Raw genomic sequence first — 12,934 nt, forward strand, 5'->3', positions numbered from 1 at the left:
GGACACCCGTTTAACGTCCCATCCAAAAGACAGCACCCTACACAGGGTGGCATCCCCAATCACTGTCTGGGGTATTGGGATATTTTTATTTTTTTTATATATTTTACATTTACATTTTAGTCATTTAGCAGACACTCTTATCCAGAGTGACTTACAGTAGTGAATGCATACATTTCATACAATTTCATACATTTTTTTTTTTTTTCTGTGCTGGCCCCCCGTGGGAATCGAACCCACAACCCTGGTGTTGCGAACACCATGCTCTACCAACTGAGCTACAGGGAAGGCTACCTGAGGAAAGAGTGCCTCCTACTGGCACTCCAACAGCACCTCCAGGAGCATCTGGTCTCCCATCTAGGGACCAACCAGGACCAACCCTGCTTAGCTTCAGAAGCAACCCAGCAGCAGAATGCAGGGTGGTATGCTGCTGGCTGTAAGACTCTGCTGTAGACCTTATCACTCCCCCTAACTGGGAAGGGGCCAGAGACAATTAGTTGATGCCGACATCTTTATAGCTGATTTATACGCTGAAGCTATGTTGCGCTTGGTGACCTCTGACTGTTTCATCCTAACATCGTTGGTGCTGATGAGGATAACAATATCCCTATACTCTCTACACTCGCAAGTTTTAGCCAGCACCATCTTCAGATTTGCCTTTACGTCGGTAGCCCTGCCCCTGGTAAACCAGAGAAGGCTCAGCCTCTGAAACACAACAGCACATAAACAAGTCCACAAGTTGTGACCGGAAGTCATATTGTAAAGGTGGAGTAATTAAGTCAAGGTCAAAATACGGTGTATCAGTAGCTACACCTGCAACACACATTTATTTGATCTCCACCCAAAACGAATAGCGGGTGAATGGCACACTATGCTTAAGTCCATGGTCAGAATAAGCATTGAGAGAAAAGCTCATAAAAAGGGAATTACGTTCATTTATGCGAGCTTAACTCGGGTCGGAATCGGGCCCATAGGGAACAGTAGTGTAAAGTAAAATACTTTACAGTACTACTGCAGTCGTAGCTGTACTTGACTTTACTATTTAGATTTTTGACAACTTTACTTCACTACATTCCTAAAGAAAGTAATGTACTTTTTTACTCCATACATTTTCCCTTACACCCAAAAGTACTCGTTACATTTTGAATTCTTAGCAGGACAGGAAAATGGTCCCAATTCACTTAATTGAGAGAACATCCCTGGTCATCCCTACGGCTTCTGATCTGGCTCACAAATCATTTTTGTTGTAAATGACTGTGTTGGAGTGCAGATAAATGAAAAATACAAGAAAATCATGCCGTTTGCTTTGTTTAATATAAAGGAATATTTATACTTTTACTTTTTAGTATATTTTAGTAATTACATTTACTTTTGATACCTTAGTATATTTAAAAACAAATACTTTTAGACTTTTACTCAAGCAGTTTTTTAATGGGTTACTTTCACTTCTACTTAGGTTATTGACATTTTGACTTCAAAGAGGTCCAGCCAACCTTTTCAAAATGTGCAGGGTCGACTACAGTATCCCTCTCTGTGGAACCGCTCCTCTTCTTCGTCAAAGGGTCAGAATGTGTAAGGTAGACCTGTGTTGAGGATCAATGTGGCGGATATGTTGTTACCAACCCTTACCACCAGTGGGCAGCCTGTCAGTAAGTCTAGGATCCAGTTGCAGAGGGAGGTATTTTGTCCCAGGGTCCTTAGCTTAGTGATGAGCTTTGAGTGCACTATGGTGTTGAACCTTTAGCTGTAATCAATGAATAGCATTCTCACATAGGTGTTCCTTTTGTCCAGGTGGGAAAGGGCAGTGTGGAGTGCAATAGAGATTGCATCATCTGTGGATCTGTTGATGCAGTATGCAAATTGGAGTGGGTCTAGGGTTTCTGGGATGGTGGTGTTGATGTGAGCCATAACCAGCCTTTCAAAGCACTTCATGGCTACAGACGTGAGTGCTACGGGTCGGTAGTCATTTAGACAGGTTACCTTAGTGTTCTTGGGCACAGGGACTATGGTGGTCTGCTTGAAAAATGTTGGTATTACAGACTCAGACAGGGAGAGGTTGAAAATGTCTGTGAACACACTTGCTAGTTGGTCAGCGCATGCTCGCAGTACACGTCCTGGTAATCCGTCTGGCCCAGTGGCCTCGTGAATGTTGACCTGTTTAAAGGTCTTACTCACATCGGCTGCGGAGAGTGTGATCACACAGTCATCCGGAACAGTTGGTGCTCTCATGCCTGTTTCAGTGTTACTTGTCTCGAAGCGAGCATAGAAATTATTTAGCTCATCTGGTAGGCTCGTGTCACTGGGTAGCTCTCAGCTGTGCTTCCCTTTGTAGTCTGTAATAGTTTGCAAGCCCTGTGTCGGAGCCGGTGTAGTACGATTCGATCTTAGTCCTGTATTGATGCTTTGCCTGTTTCTCAAACATTAACTCCACGTTTTCTCCCAAACACAATACACATACTAGTAAGCCCAATAAAACTAGTATTAGGCCCACTGCCATACTCTACCAGGCAACACAGTTGTTTAATGATGTCACCGGACAACCAGTCACTGATACGCATGTAAGGCACTATACCAAACACGTATAAGAATGTGCCGTGAATACCAACCATAGCGCATTCCAATAAGCATTAACTCATCATAATGCAACAAAATACTATAACAAAAATGTCTAAGAACCAACCTTATGATTCCGGATGACTCGCACCACAAAGCGAGGATCATACCTTTCAGATCCCGGATGAGCCCCCACTTGTCACGAACCGGCTCGAAGTCCATAACAAAAAAGGAGACAATGTGGAGATAAGGAATAACAAAAATATATTTATTAACTGAAGTAACCTAAATACAATTAACAATGGTGTGTAGTCAGTAATCAGTAGTGTAAGTGAGTGGTTGCATGCATAGATCAAATGAAATCTCATGTTATTGGTCACATTCACATGGTTAGCAGATGTTAATACGAGTGTAGTGAAATGCTTGTGCTTCTAGTTCCGACCGTGCAGTAAAATCTAACAAGTAATCTAACAATTTCACAACAACTACCTTATACACACAAGTGTAAAGGAATGAATAAGAATATGTACATATAAATATATGGATGGAGGCATAGGCAAGATGCAGTAGATGGTATAGAGTACAGTATATACATATTAGAGGAGTAATATAGGGTATGTAGACATTATATAAAGTGACATTGTTTAAAGTGACTAGTGATACATTTATTACATCAAATGTTTAATTATTAAAGTGGCTGGAGATTTGAGTCAGTATGTTGGCAGCAGCCACTCAATGTTAGTGATGGCTGTTTAACAGTCTGATGGCCTTGAGATTAGAAGCTGTTTTTCAGCTTTGATGCACCTGTACTGACCTCGCCTTCTGGATGATAGCTGGCTGAACAGGCGGTGTCTCGGGTGGTTGTTGTCCTTGATGATCTTTTTGGCCTTCCTGTGACATCGGGTGGTGTAAGTGTCCTGGAGGGCAGGTAGTTTTCCCCGGTGATGCGTTGTGCAGACCTCACTACTGAGAACGCACCCTTATGGGCCCCAGTGTTGAGGATCAGCGGGGTGGAGATGTTGTTTCCTACCTTCACCACCTGGGGGTGGTCTGTCAGAAAGTCCAGGACCCAGTTGCACAGGGCGGGGTCGAGACCCAGGGTCTCGACCTTAATGACGAGTTTGGAGGGTACTATGGTGTTAAATGCTGAGCTGTAATCAATGAACAGCATTCCTACATAGGTATTCCTCTTGTCCAGATGGGTTAGGGCGGTGTGCAGTGTGATTGCGATTGCGTCGTTTGTGGACCTATTGGGGCGGTAAGTAAATTGGAGTGGGTCTAGGGTGTCGGGTAGGGTGGAGGTAATATGGTCCTTGACTAGTCTCTCAAAGCACTTCATTATGACGGAAGTGAGTGCTACGGGGCGATAGTCGTTTAGCTCAGTTACCTTAGCTTTCTTGGGAACAGGAACGATGGTGGCTCTCTTGAAGCATGTGGGAACAACAGACTGGGATAGGGATTGATTGAATATGTCCGTAACCACACAAGCCAGCTGGTCCCTGCATGCTCTGAGGACGCGGCTAGGGATGCCGTCTGGGACGGCAGCCTTGCGAGGGTTAACACGTTTAAATGCTTTACTCACGTTGGCTGCGGTGAAGGAGAGCCCACAGGTTTTGGTAGCGAGCCATGTCAGTGGCACTGTATTGTCCTCAAAGCAAGCAAAGAAGTTGTTTAGTTTGTCTGGGAGCAAGACGTTGGTGTCTGTGACAGGGCTAGTTTTCAATTTTGTAATCCGTGATTGACTGTAGACCCTGCCACATACATCTGGTGTCTGAGCCGTTGAATTGCGACTCTACTTTGTCTCTATACTGACGCTTAGCTTGTTTGATTGCCTTGCGGAGGGAGTAGCTACACTGTTTGTATTCGGTCATGTTTCCGGTCGCCTTGCCATGATTAAAAGCAGTGGTTCGCACTTTCAGTTTCGCGCCAATGCTGCCATCAATCCACGGTTTCTGGTTGGGGAAGGTTTTAATAGTCACCGTGGGTACAACATCACCGATGCACTTGCTAATAAACTCGCTCACCGAATCAGCGTATACATCAATGTTGTTGTCTGAGGCTATCCGGAACATATTCCAGTCCGCGTGATCGAAGCAATCTTGAAGCGTGGAATCAGATTGGCCGGACCAGCGTTGAACAGATGTGATAATGAGGGGTGTTGAAAGGTGCCAAAGCAAACAAACAAAACAGCCACAAAAATGCCACAACCAAAATCCAACAGTGTGTCTGCATGGACTGAGACTCCTCAATGAATGGGAAAATATGTATTTATTTCAGGACACACCAGAACCCAGGTGTGTCCCATTTCGCTGACAATCCTCCCGGCTCCGCCCACCGACATCCTATTAAGGGAAAAAAAGAGCACAGAGAAAGAATTCGGCAGACAGAGTGGGAGGGTCGTCACACTATCTCAAGGCCATCACACTGTTAAATAGCCATCACTTCCCGGCTACTCAACCTTGCACCTTAGAGGCTGCAGCCCTTTTATTAAATGTTTTATTTCACCTTTACTTAACCAGGTAGGCCAGTTGAGAACAACTTCTCATTTACAACTGCGACCTGGTCAAGAATAAGCAAAGCAGAGCGACAAAAACAACAACAACAGAGTTACACATGGAATAAACAAACATACAGTCAATAATACAGTAGAACATCTGTATACAGTGTGTGCAAAAGAAGTAAGGAGGTAAGGCAATAAATAGGCCATAGTGGCGAAATAATTACAATTTAGCAATTAACACTGGAGTCGTAGATGTTCAGATGAGGATGTGCAAGTATAAATACTGGTGTGCAAAAGAGCAGAAAAACATTAAACAAATATGGGGATGAGGTAGGAAGTTGGTTGGTTGGATGGGCTATTTACAGAAGGGCTGTGTACAGCTGCAGCGATCGGTAAGCTGCTCTGACAGCTGACGCTTAAAGTTAGTGAGGGAGATATGTCTCCAACAGCAGACAACTGGAAGGAAAGGCGGCCAAAGGAGGTGTTGGCTTTGGGGATGAGCAGTGAAATATACTTGCTGGAGCGTGTGCTACGGGTGGGTGTTGCTATGGTGACCAGTGAGCTGAGATAAGGCGTAGCTTTACCTAGCAAAGACTTATAAATGACCTAGAGCCAGTGGGTTTGGCGACGAATATGTAGCGAGGACCAGCCAACGAGAGCATACAGGTCGCAATGGTGGGTAGTATATGGGGCTTTGGTGACAAAACGGATGGCACTGTGATAGACTGCATCCAATTTGCTGAGTAGAGTGTTGGAGGCTAAATTGTAAATGACATCGCCGAAGTCAAGGATAGGCAGGATGGTCATTTTTACGAGGGTATGTTTGGCAGCATGAGTGAAGGAGGCTTTGTTGTGAAATAGGAAGCCGATTCTAGATTTAATTGTGGATTGGAGATGCTTAATATGAGTCTGGAAGGAGAGTTTACAGTCTAGCCAGAAACCTAGGTATTTATAGTTGTCCACATATTCTAAGTCAGAACCGTCCAGAGTAGTGATGCTAGGCTGGCTGGTGGGAGCGAGCAGCGATCGGTTGAAGAGCATGCATTTAGTTTTACTAGCGTTTAACAGCAGTTGGAGGCCACGGAAGGATGGAGGCCATGGTGTTGTATGGCATTGAAGCTTGTTTGGAGGTTTATTAACACAGTGTCCAAAGAAGGGCCAGGTGTATACAGAATGGTGTCGTCTGCGTAGAGGTGCATCAGAGAATCATCAGCAGCAAGAGCGACATCATTGATAAATACAGAAAAAAGAGTTGGCCAAAGAATTGAACCTTTGGCACCCCCATAGAGACTGCCAGAGGTCCGGACAACAGGCCCTCCGATTTGACATACTGAACTCTATCTCAGAAGTAGTTAGTAAATCAGGCGAGGCAGTCATTAGAGAAACCAAGGCTGTTGAGTCTGCCGATAAGAATACGGTGATTGACAGAGTCGAAAGCCTTGGCCAGGTCGATGAAGACGGCTGCACAGTACTGTCTTTTATCGATGGTGGTTATGATATCGTTTAGGACCTTGAGCGTGGCTGAGGTGCACCCGTGACCAGCTCGGAAAGCAGATCGCATAGCGGAGAAGGTACGGTGGGATTCGAAATGGTCAGTGATCTGTTTGTTCACTTGGCTTTTGAAGACTTTAGAAAGGCAGGGCAGGATGGATACAGGTCTGTAACAGCTTGGATGTAGTGTGTCATCCCCTTTGAAGAGGGGGATGATGGTGGCCGCTTTCCAATCTTTAGGAATCTCAGACGATATGAAAGAGAGGTTGAAAAGACTAGTAATAGGGGTTGCGATAATGGCGGCAGGTAATTTTAGGAAGAGAGGGTCCAGATTGTCTAGCCCAGCTGATTTTTAGGGATCCAGATTTTGCAGCTCTTTCAGGACATCAGCTGTCTGGATTTGGGTGAAGGAGAAGCGGGGGGGCTTGGGCCAGTTGCTGCGGGGGGTGCAGAGCTGTTGGCCGGGGTTGGGAAAGCCAGGTGGATAGTGTGGCCAGCCGTAGAGAAATGCTTATTGAAATTCTCGATTATCGTGGATTTATCGGTGGTGACAGTGTTTCCTAGCCTCAGTGCAGTGGGCAGCTGAGAGGAGGTGCTCTTATTCTCCATGGAGTTTACAGTGTCCCAGTTTACAGTGCTGCAGGATGCACATTTCTATTTGAAAAAGCTTGTCTTTGCTTTCCTAACTGACTGTGTATATTGGTTCCTGACTTCCCTGAAAAGTTGCATATCACGGGGACTATTCGAAGCTAGTGCAGTACACCACAGGATGTTTTTGTGCTGGTCAAGGGCAGTCAAGTCTGGAGTGAACCAAGGGCTATATCTGTTCTTAGTTCTACATTTTTTGAAAGGGGCATGCTTATTTAAGATGGTGAGGAAGGCACTTTTGAAGAACAACCAGGCATCCTCGACTGACGGGTTGAGGTCAATATCCTTCCAGGATACACGGGCCAGGTCGATTAGAAAGGCCAGCTTGCAGAAGTGTTTTAGGGAGCGTTTGACAGTGATGAGGGGTGGTCGTTTGACCGCGGACCCATAACGGACGCAGGCAATGAGGCAGTGGTCGCTGAAATCCTGGTTGAAGACAGCAGAGGTGTATTGAGGGGGCAAGTTGGTCAGGATGATATCTATGAGGGTGCCCATGTTTACGGATTTGGGGTTGTACCTGGTAGGTTCCTTGATCATTTGTGTAATATTGAGGGAATCTAGCTTAGATTGGAGGACGGCCGGGTGTTAAGTATGTCCCAGTTTAGGTCACCTAACAGTACGAACTCTGATGATAGATTGGGGGCAATTCATTCACATATGGTGTCCAGGGCACAGCTGGGAGCTGAGGGTGGTCTATAACAAGCGGCAACAGTGAGAGACTTATTTCTGGAGATATGGATTTTTAAAAGTAGTAGCTCGAACTGTTTGGGCATAGACCTGGATAGTAGGACAGAACTCTGCAGGCTCTCTCTACAGTAGATTGCAACTCCGCCCCCTTTGGCAGTTCTATCTTGACGGATAATGTTGTAATTGGGGATGGAAATTTCTGAATTTTTGGTGCCCTTCCTAAGCCAGGATTAGGACACGGCTAGGACATCAGGGTTGGCGGAGTGTCAATAAAGCAAACTTAGTGAGGAGGCTTCTGATGTTAACATGCATGAACCCAAGGCTTTTCCGGTTACAGAAGTTAACAAATGAGAGCGCCTGGGGACACACAGGGCCTGGGTTAACCTCTACAACACCAGAGGAACAGAGGAGGAGTAGGATAAGGGTACGGCTAAAGGCTATAAGAACTGGTCGTCTATATACATAGATATTGTCGTGTCTTTTGCATCATTAAAGTGAAGACTGTTATTTTATCAAATCAATTCTTTGTTATTATTATTATGTGATTAAACTAATCATGTAAATGTAATTAACTAGGAAGTCGGGGCACCAAGGAAAATCATCAGATTACAAAGTTATAATTTTCCTGCTATGACTTTTCTGATATTTTAATATCTGATCAATTAGTCTTCTAATTAATGAATCATTCTTTACCTCACGTTAGTCTCATTCCAAACATCGTAAATTGTTGGTTATCTGCACGAACCCAGTCTTCACTATGAATCATCCATACATCAATTGTCTTAATCATTTATTTACTAACTAACTAAATAATCACAGAAACGCATAAACAAACAACAATATATATGGTTACAAGGGGATGTTCCCTAGTGGGCTAAACCGATATGACAGCTTTGTGGACAAAGGGAAGTGGGTGTGGACTGAGAAGGGTGCGAAAGACAAAAGACACTACACAGTTGATAATTATAATAATTGAAATGCTAATCCTTTGAACATGAACGCTCATTCATTCGGGAATAATTGCAATCAATATATATATTTACGCTCAGTGTGTCGTCATGATCTCTGTTGGAATTGTCCGTCTTTCTGTTGGAAAGTTCATCTGAACTTCTCTTTGCGTCCCTGGAGTCTTTCAGGGTTAGAATGGACACTTCAGAGTCCCATTCAGAAATGTTCTTATAGAATAGATGTTTCGGTGGTTGTCGGTCTTCGCATTCAGTCGACATAAATTCTAGCTGCAGACTAGTAATTAGTATTGAAGATTTGCTCTTATTCGGTCAGTATCGATAGTCTCAGAGTTGAACCATTTCCACCAGTGTAGCCAATGCTCCACGTGGTTTGGTTAGGAATTCAACAACTGAGGAATGCATGGTCTCTACTCAAACCTTAGCCCTCTCGGTAATCGAGGTACGCTGGGCTTCTCCAGGTGGGGGTTTTATTCGGAACAGCAGAAAAGGCTGTCGCATGACGCCAGATCGATGTCTGTGCTCATGGGGGCGGGCCAATGATTTAGAGAAACTTTAAAGGGAATTTGATTCTCTTTCATTAAACAGTTTAAAATCACATTACATCATTTCACAAATAGTTTAATCTTTACTCATTCATTTTATACAATAATTAGATGCAAAACTCATAACGGAGACTCTTGTATAAACAGTTATGGTAATGTGGCTGTATTGTCTCTCATGAGGTCACAAACATTAGACAAAATGGACCGGTCATAGCTGGATTATCCACCGACCGTTTACACATTCTCCAAAACATGGACATTGTTCAGTTCTCAAGTTCTGTGAGGTAGAAGAAGTTCGTTTGTTCTACTGTGAACCCTCTCTCTATACTGCATGGCCGGGGGAGTCTCCTCCAGGATTTCTCAACCTGAGATAACAGAGCCTGGGTGTAGGGGGAAGAGAGAGGTGGTGAGAGAGAGAGAGTTGGTACTTGCTATATCCAAAGAGGGCCACGTCATGACAACATAGACATGGAATCACTGCTCACTTTAACAATGAAACACTAGTCACTAATGTTTACATACTGTTTTACTCATTTCATATGTATATACTGTATTCTTCTGTATTTTAGTCAATGCCACTCCGACATTGCCCGTCATAATATTTATATATTACTTAACTCCATTCTTTTACTTTTAGATTTGTGTGTATTGTGTGTATTGTTGTGAATTATTAGATATTATTGCACTGTTGGAGTTAGGAACACATGCATCTCATTTCACCCGCAATAATATCAGCAAAATATGTGTATATGATCCCAAAAAATTGATTTGATTAGGTATGTATGTGATGAAGCCAGATCCTAATATATTAACCTGAATGTGATGAAAACAGATCCTAATATCTTAACCTGAATGTTATTGTCACGCCCTGACCTGAGAGAGACGGTTTATTTCTCTATTTTGTTAGGTCAGGGTGTGGGGTGGGCATTCTATGTTTCATATTTCTATGTTTTGGCCAGCTATGGTGTCCAATCAGAGGCAGCTGCCATTCATTTTCTCTGATTGGGAACCATACTTAGGCAGCCCTTTTTTCCTTCTTGAGTTGTGGGATCTTGTTTTTGTGTAGCTGCCTTTGAGCAGCCCCAGAACGACACGTTTCTTTCTGTTTATCCTGTTTATTGTTTTGTTCGGTTTCACTTCTAAATAAAGGATGTGGAATTACTGGCACGCAGCGCCTTGGCTTATTTATGACAGGGAGTTCGAGGACAGTGATTGTGACAGTTATGAAGAAAGATCCTAGTATCTTAACCTGAATGTGATGAAGACAGATCCTAGATATACACTAGTTTGACTGTGGTGATGATGGCTTTTCTCCTTCTCTGTTGGTTCTAATGATGAGGATATAGGCAGGTTTCTATTGACCCAGGTTTATTATGATGAGGATATAGGCAGGTTCCTATTGACCCAGGTTTATTATGATGAGGATATAGGCAGGTTTCTATTGACCCAGGTTTATTATGATGAGGATATAGGCAGGTTCCTATTGACCCAGGTTTATTATGATGAGGATATAGGCAGGTTTCTCTTGACCCAGGTTTATTATGATGAGGATATAGGCAGGTTCCTATTGACCCAGGTTTATTATGATGAGGATATAGGCAGGTTTCTATTGACCCAGGTTTATTAGGATAAGGATATTGTCACATAAACTCCCTCTCCGGCCTCTAGGTCATCAGGCTGCTGATTATCCAGCACACCTGTCGCCATCGTCAAACGCACCAGCACCTCATGAATCTCACCAGGACTCCATCACCTCCTTGATTATCTTCCCTATATCTATCTCTCATCTTGGTTCTATCCTCAGGTGTTATTGACTCCGTTTTTTGTCAGTGCGTTGTTTGCGTTTCGTGTTTATTTATTAAAACACTCCTTCCCTGTACTTGCTTCCCGACTCTCAGCGCACTCGTTACAGATATAGGCATGTTTCCATTGACCCAGGTTTATTATGATGAGGATATAGGCAGGTTTCCATTGACCCAGGTTTATTCGACAAAAGCAATGTTGCAAAATTAGTTTGGAAACTGCAGATATAAAAAACATCTTCTAAAGATCGACCACATTTGATCCCTTCAACAGGAGTAGATTTTTATTTTGTGTAACTTTATTATTGCGACAAATGATGGCAACAGTGTTTTTCGAATAAATGATGATTGCTGAATAGTTTTGAAGGTACATGGGGCACATGATGTCAACACAACTTTTAACCTCTCCATGTCTCAAGCTGACCACCATCATTCCTGTTCCCAACAACTCTGAGGTTACCTGCTACAATGACTACAGCCCTGTAGCACTAACATCTGTAATCATGAAGTGCTTTGAGAGGCTGGTCATAGCTCACATCAACTCCTCCATCCCAGCCACACTAGACCCACTCCAGTTTGCATACCGCCCCAACAGATTCATAGACGACGCAATCTCAATTGTACTCCACACTGCCCTCACCCACCTAGAGAAGAGGAATACCTACGTGAGAATGCTGTTAATTGACTACAGCTCAGCATTCAACACCATTGTCACCTCCAAGCTTGTCACCAAACTTAGGACCCTGGGACTGAACACCTCACTCTGCAACTGAACTTTGGACTTCCTAACGGGCCGCCCCCAGGTGGTGAGGGTAGGCAACAACACATCTGCCACGCTGACCCTCAACACAAGGGCTCCTCAGCGGTGTGTGTTTAGTCCCCTTCTGTACTCCCACGACTGCGTGGCCATGCACGACTCCAACACCATCATCAAGTTTTCTGACAACACAACAGTGGTAGGCCTGATCACCAACGATGCTGAGACAGCCTACAGGGAGGAGGTCAGTGACCTGTGTGTGACCTGGCAGTGTGGTGCCAGAGCAACAACCTCTCCCTCAATGTCAGTATGACCAAGGAGCTGATCGTGGACTACAGGAAACGTGCTGTAGTGGAGCGGGTCGAGAGCTTCAAGTTCCTTGGTGTTTAAATCATTAAGGACTTAAAATAGTCCACACACGAGCATAGTTGTGAAGAAGGCACAACAGTGCCTCTTTCCCCTCAGGAGGTTGAAAATGTTTGGCATTTGCCCTCAAATCCTCTAAAAGTTCTACAGCTGTACCATTATTAGCATCTTGACTGGCTGCATCACTGCCTGGTATGGCAATAGCACCACCCTTGATTGTATGGCACTACAGAGGGTGGTGCAGACAGCCCAGTACATCACTGGGGCTGAGCTCCCTGCCATCCAGGACCTCTATATCAGGTTGTGTGAAAAGGCCCGGAAAGTCGTTAAAGACTCCAACCACCGAAAGCCATAGACTGCTAAATAGCTAACAAAACGGCTACACGGACTATCTGAGTTGACCCTTGTATTTTACAGATTTTTGCACACTCACAGGGCCCTAACACACTCACAGGGCCCTAACACACTCACAGGGCCCTAACACACTCACTGTCACTCCAACACCCACACACACACTCACATACAAGCTGCTGCTACTGTGTTTACCTTAAATCCTGTTGCCTAGTCCCCTTCCCCCTATATATACAGTTGAAGTCGGAAGTTTCCACACACCTTAGCCAAAT

General features: G+C 44.2%; 1 non-coding gene across 1 annotated transcript; it reads right to left on the reverse strand.

Moving 5' to 3' along the window:
- Positions 1-212: 212 nt before the first annotated feature.
- On the reverse strand, positions 213-288 carry trnaa-cgc (transfer RNA alanine (anticodon CGC)). Its single transcript has one exon. It is a non-coding gene; the product is annotated as a tRNA-Ala (tRNA).
- Positions 289-12,934: the final 12,646 nt, after the last annotated feature.

The sequence above is a fragment of the Salmo trutta genome, chromosome 17, assembly GCF_901001165.1.
Source record: "Salmo trutta chromosome 17, fSalTru1.1, whole genome shotgun sequence".
Lineage (NCBI taxonomy): Eukaryota > Metazoa > Chordata > Actinopteri > Salmoniformes > Salmonidae > Salmo > Salmo trutta.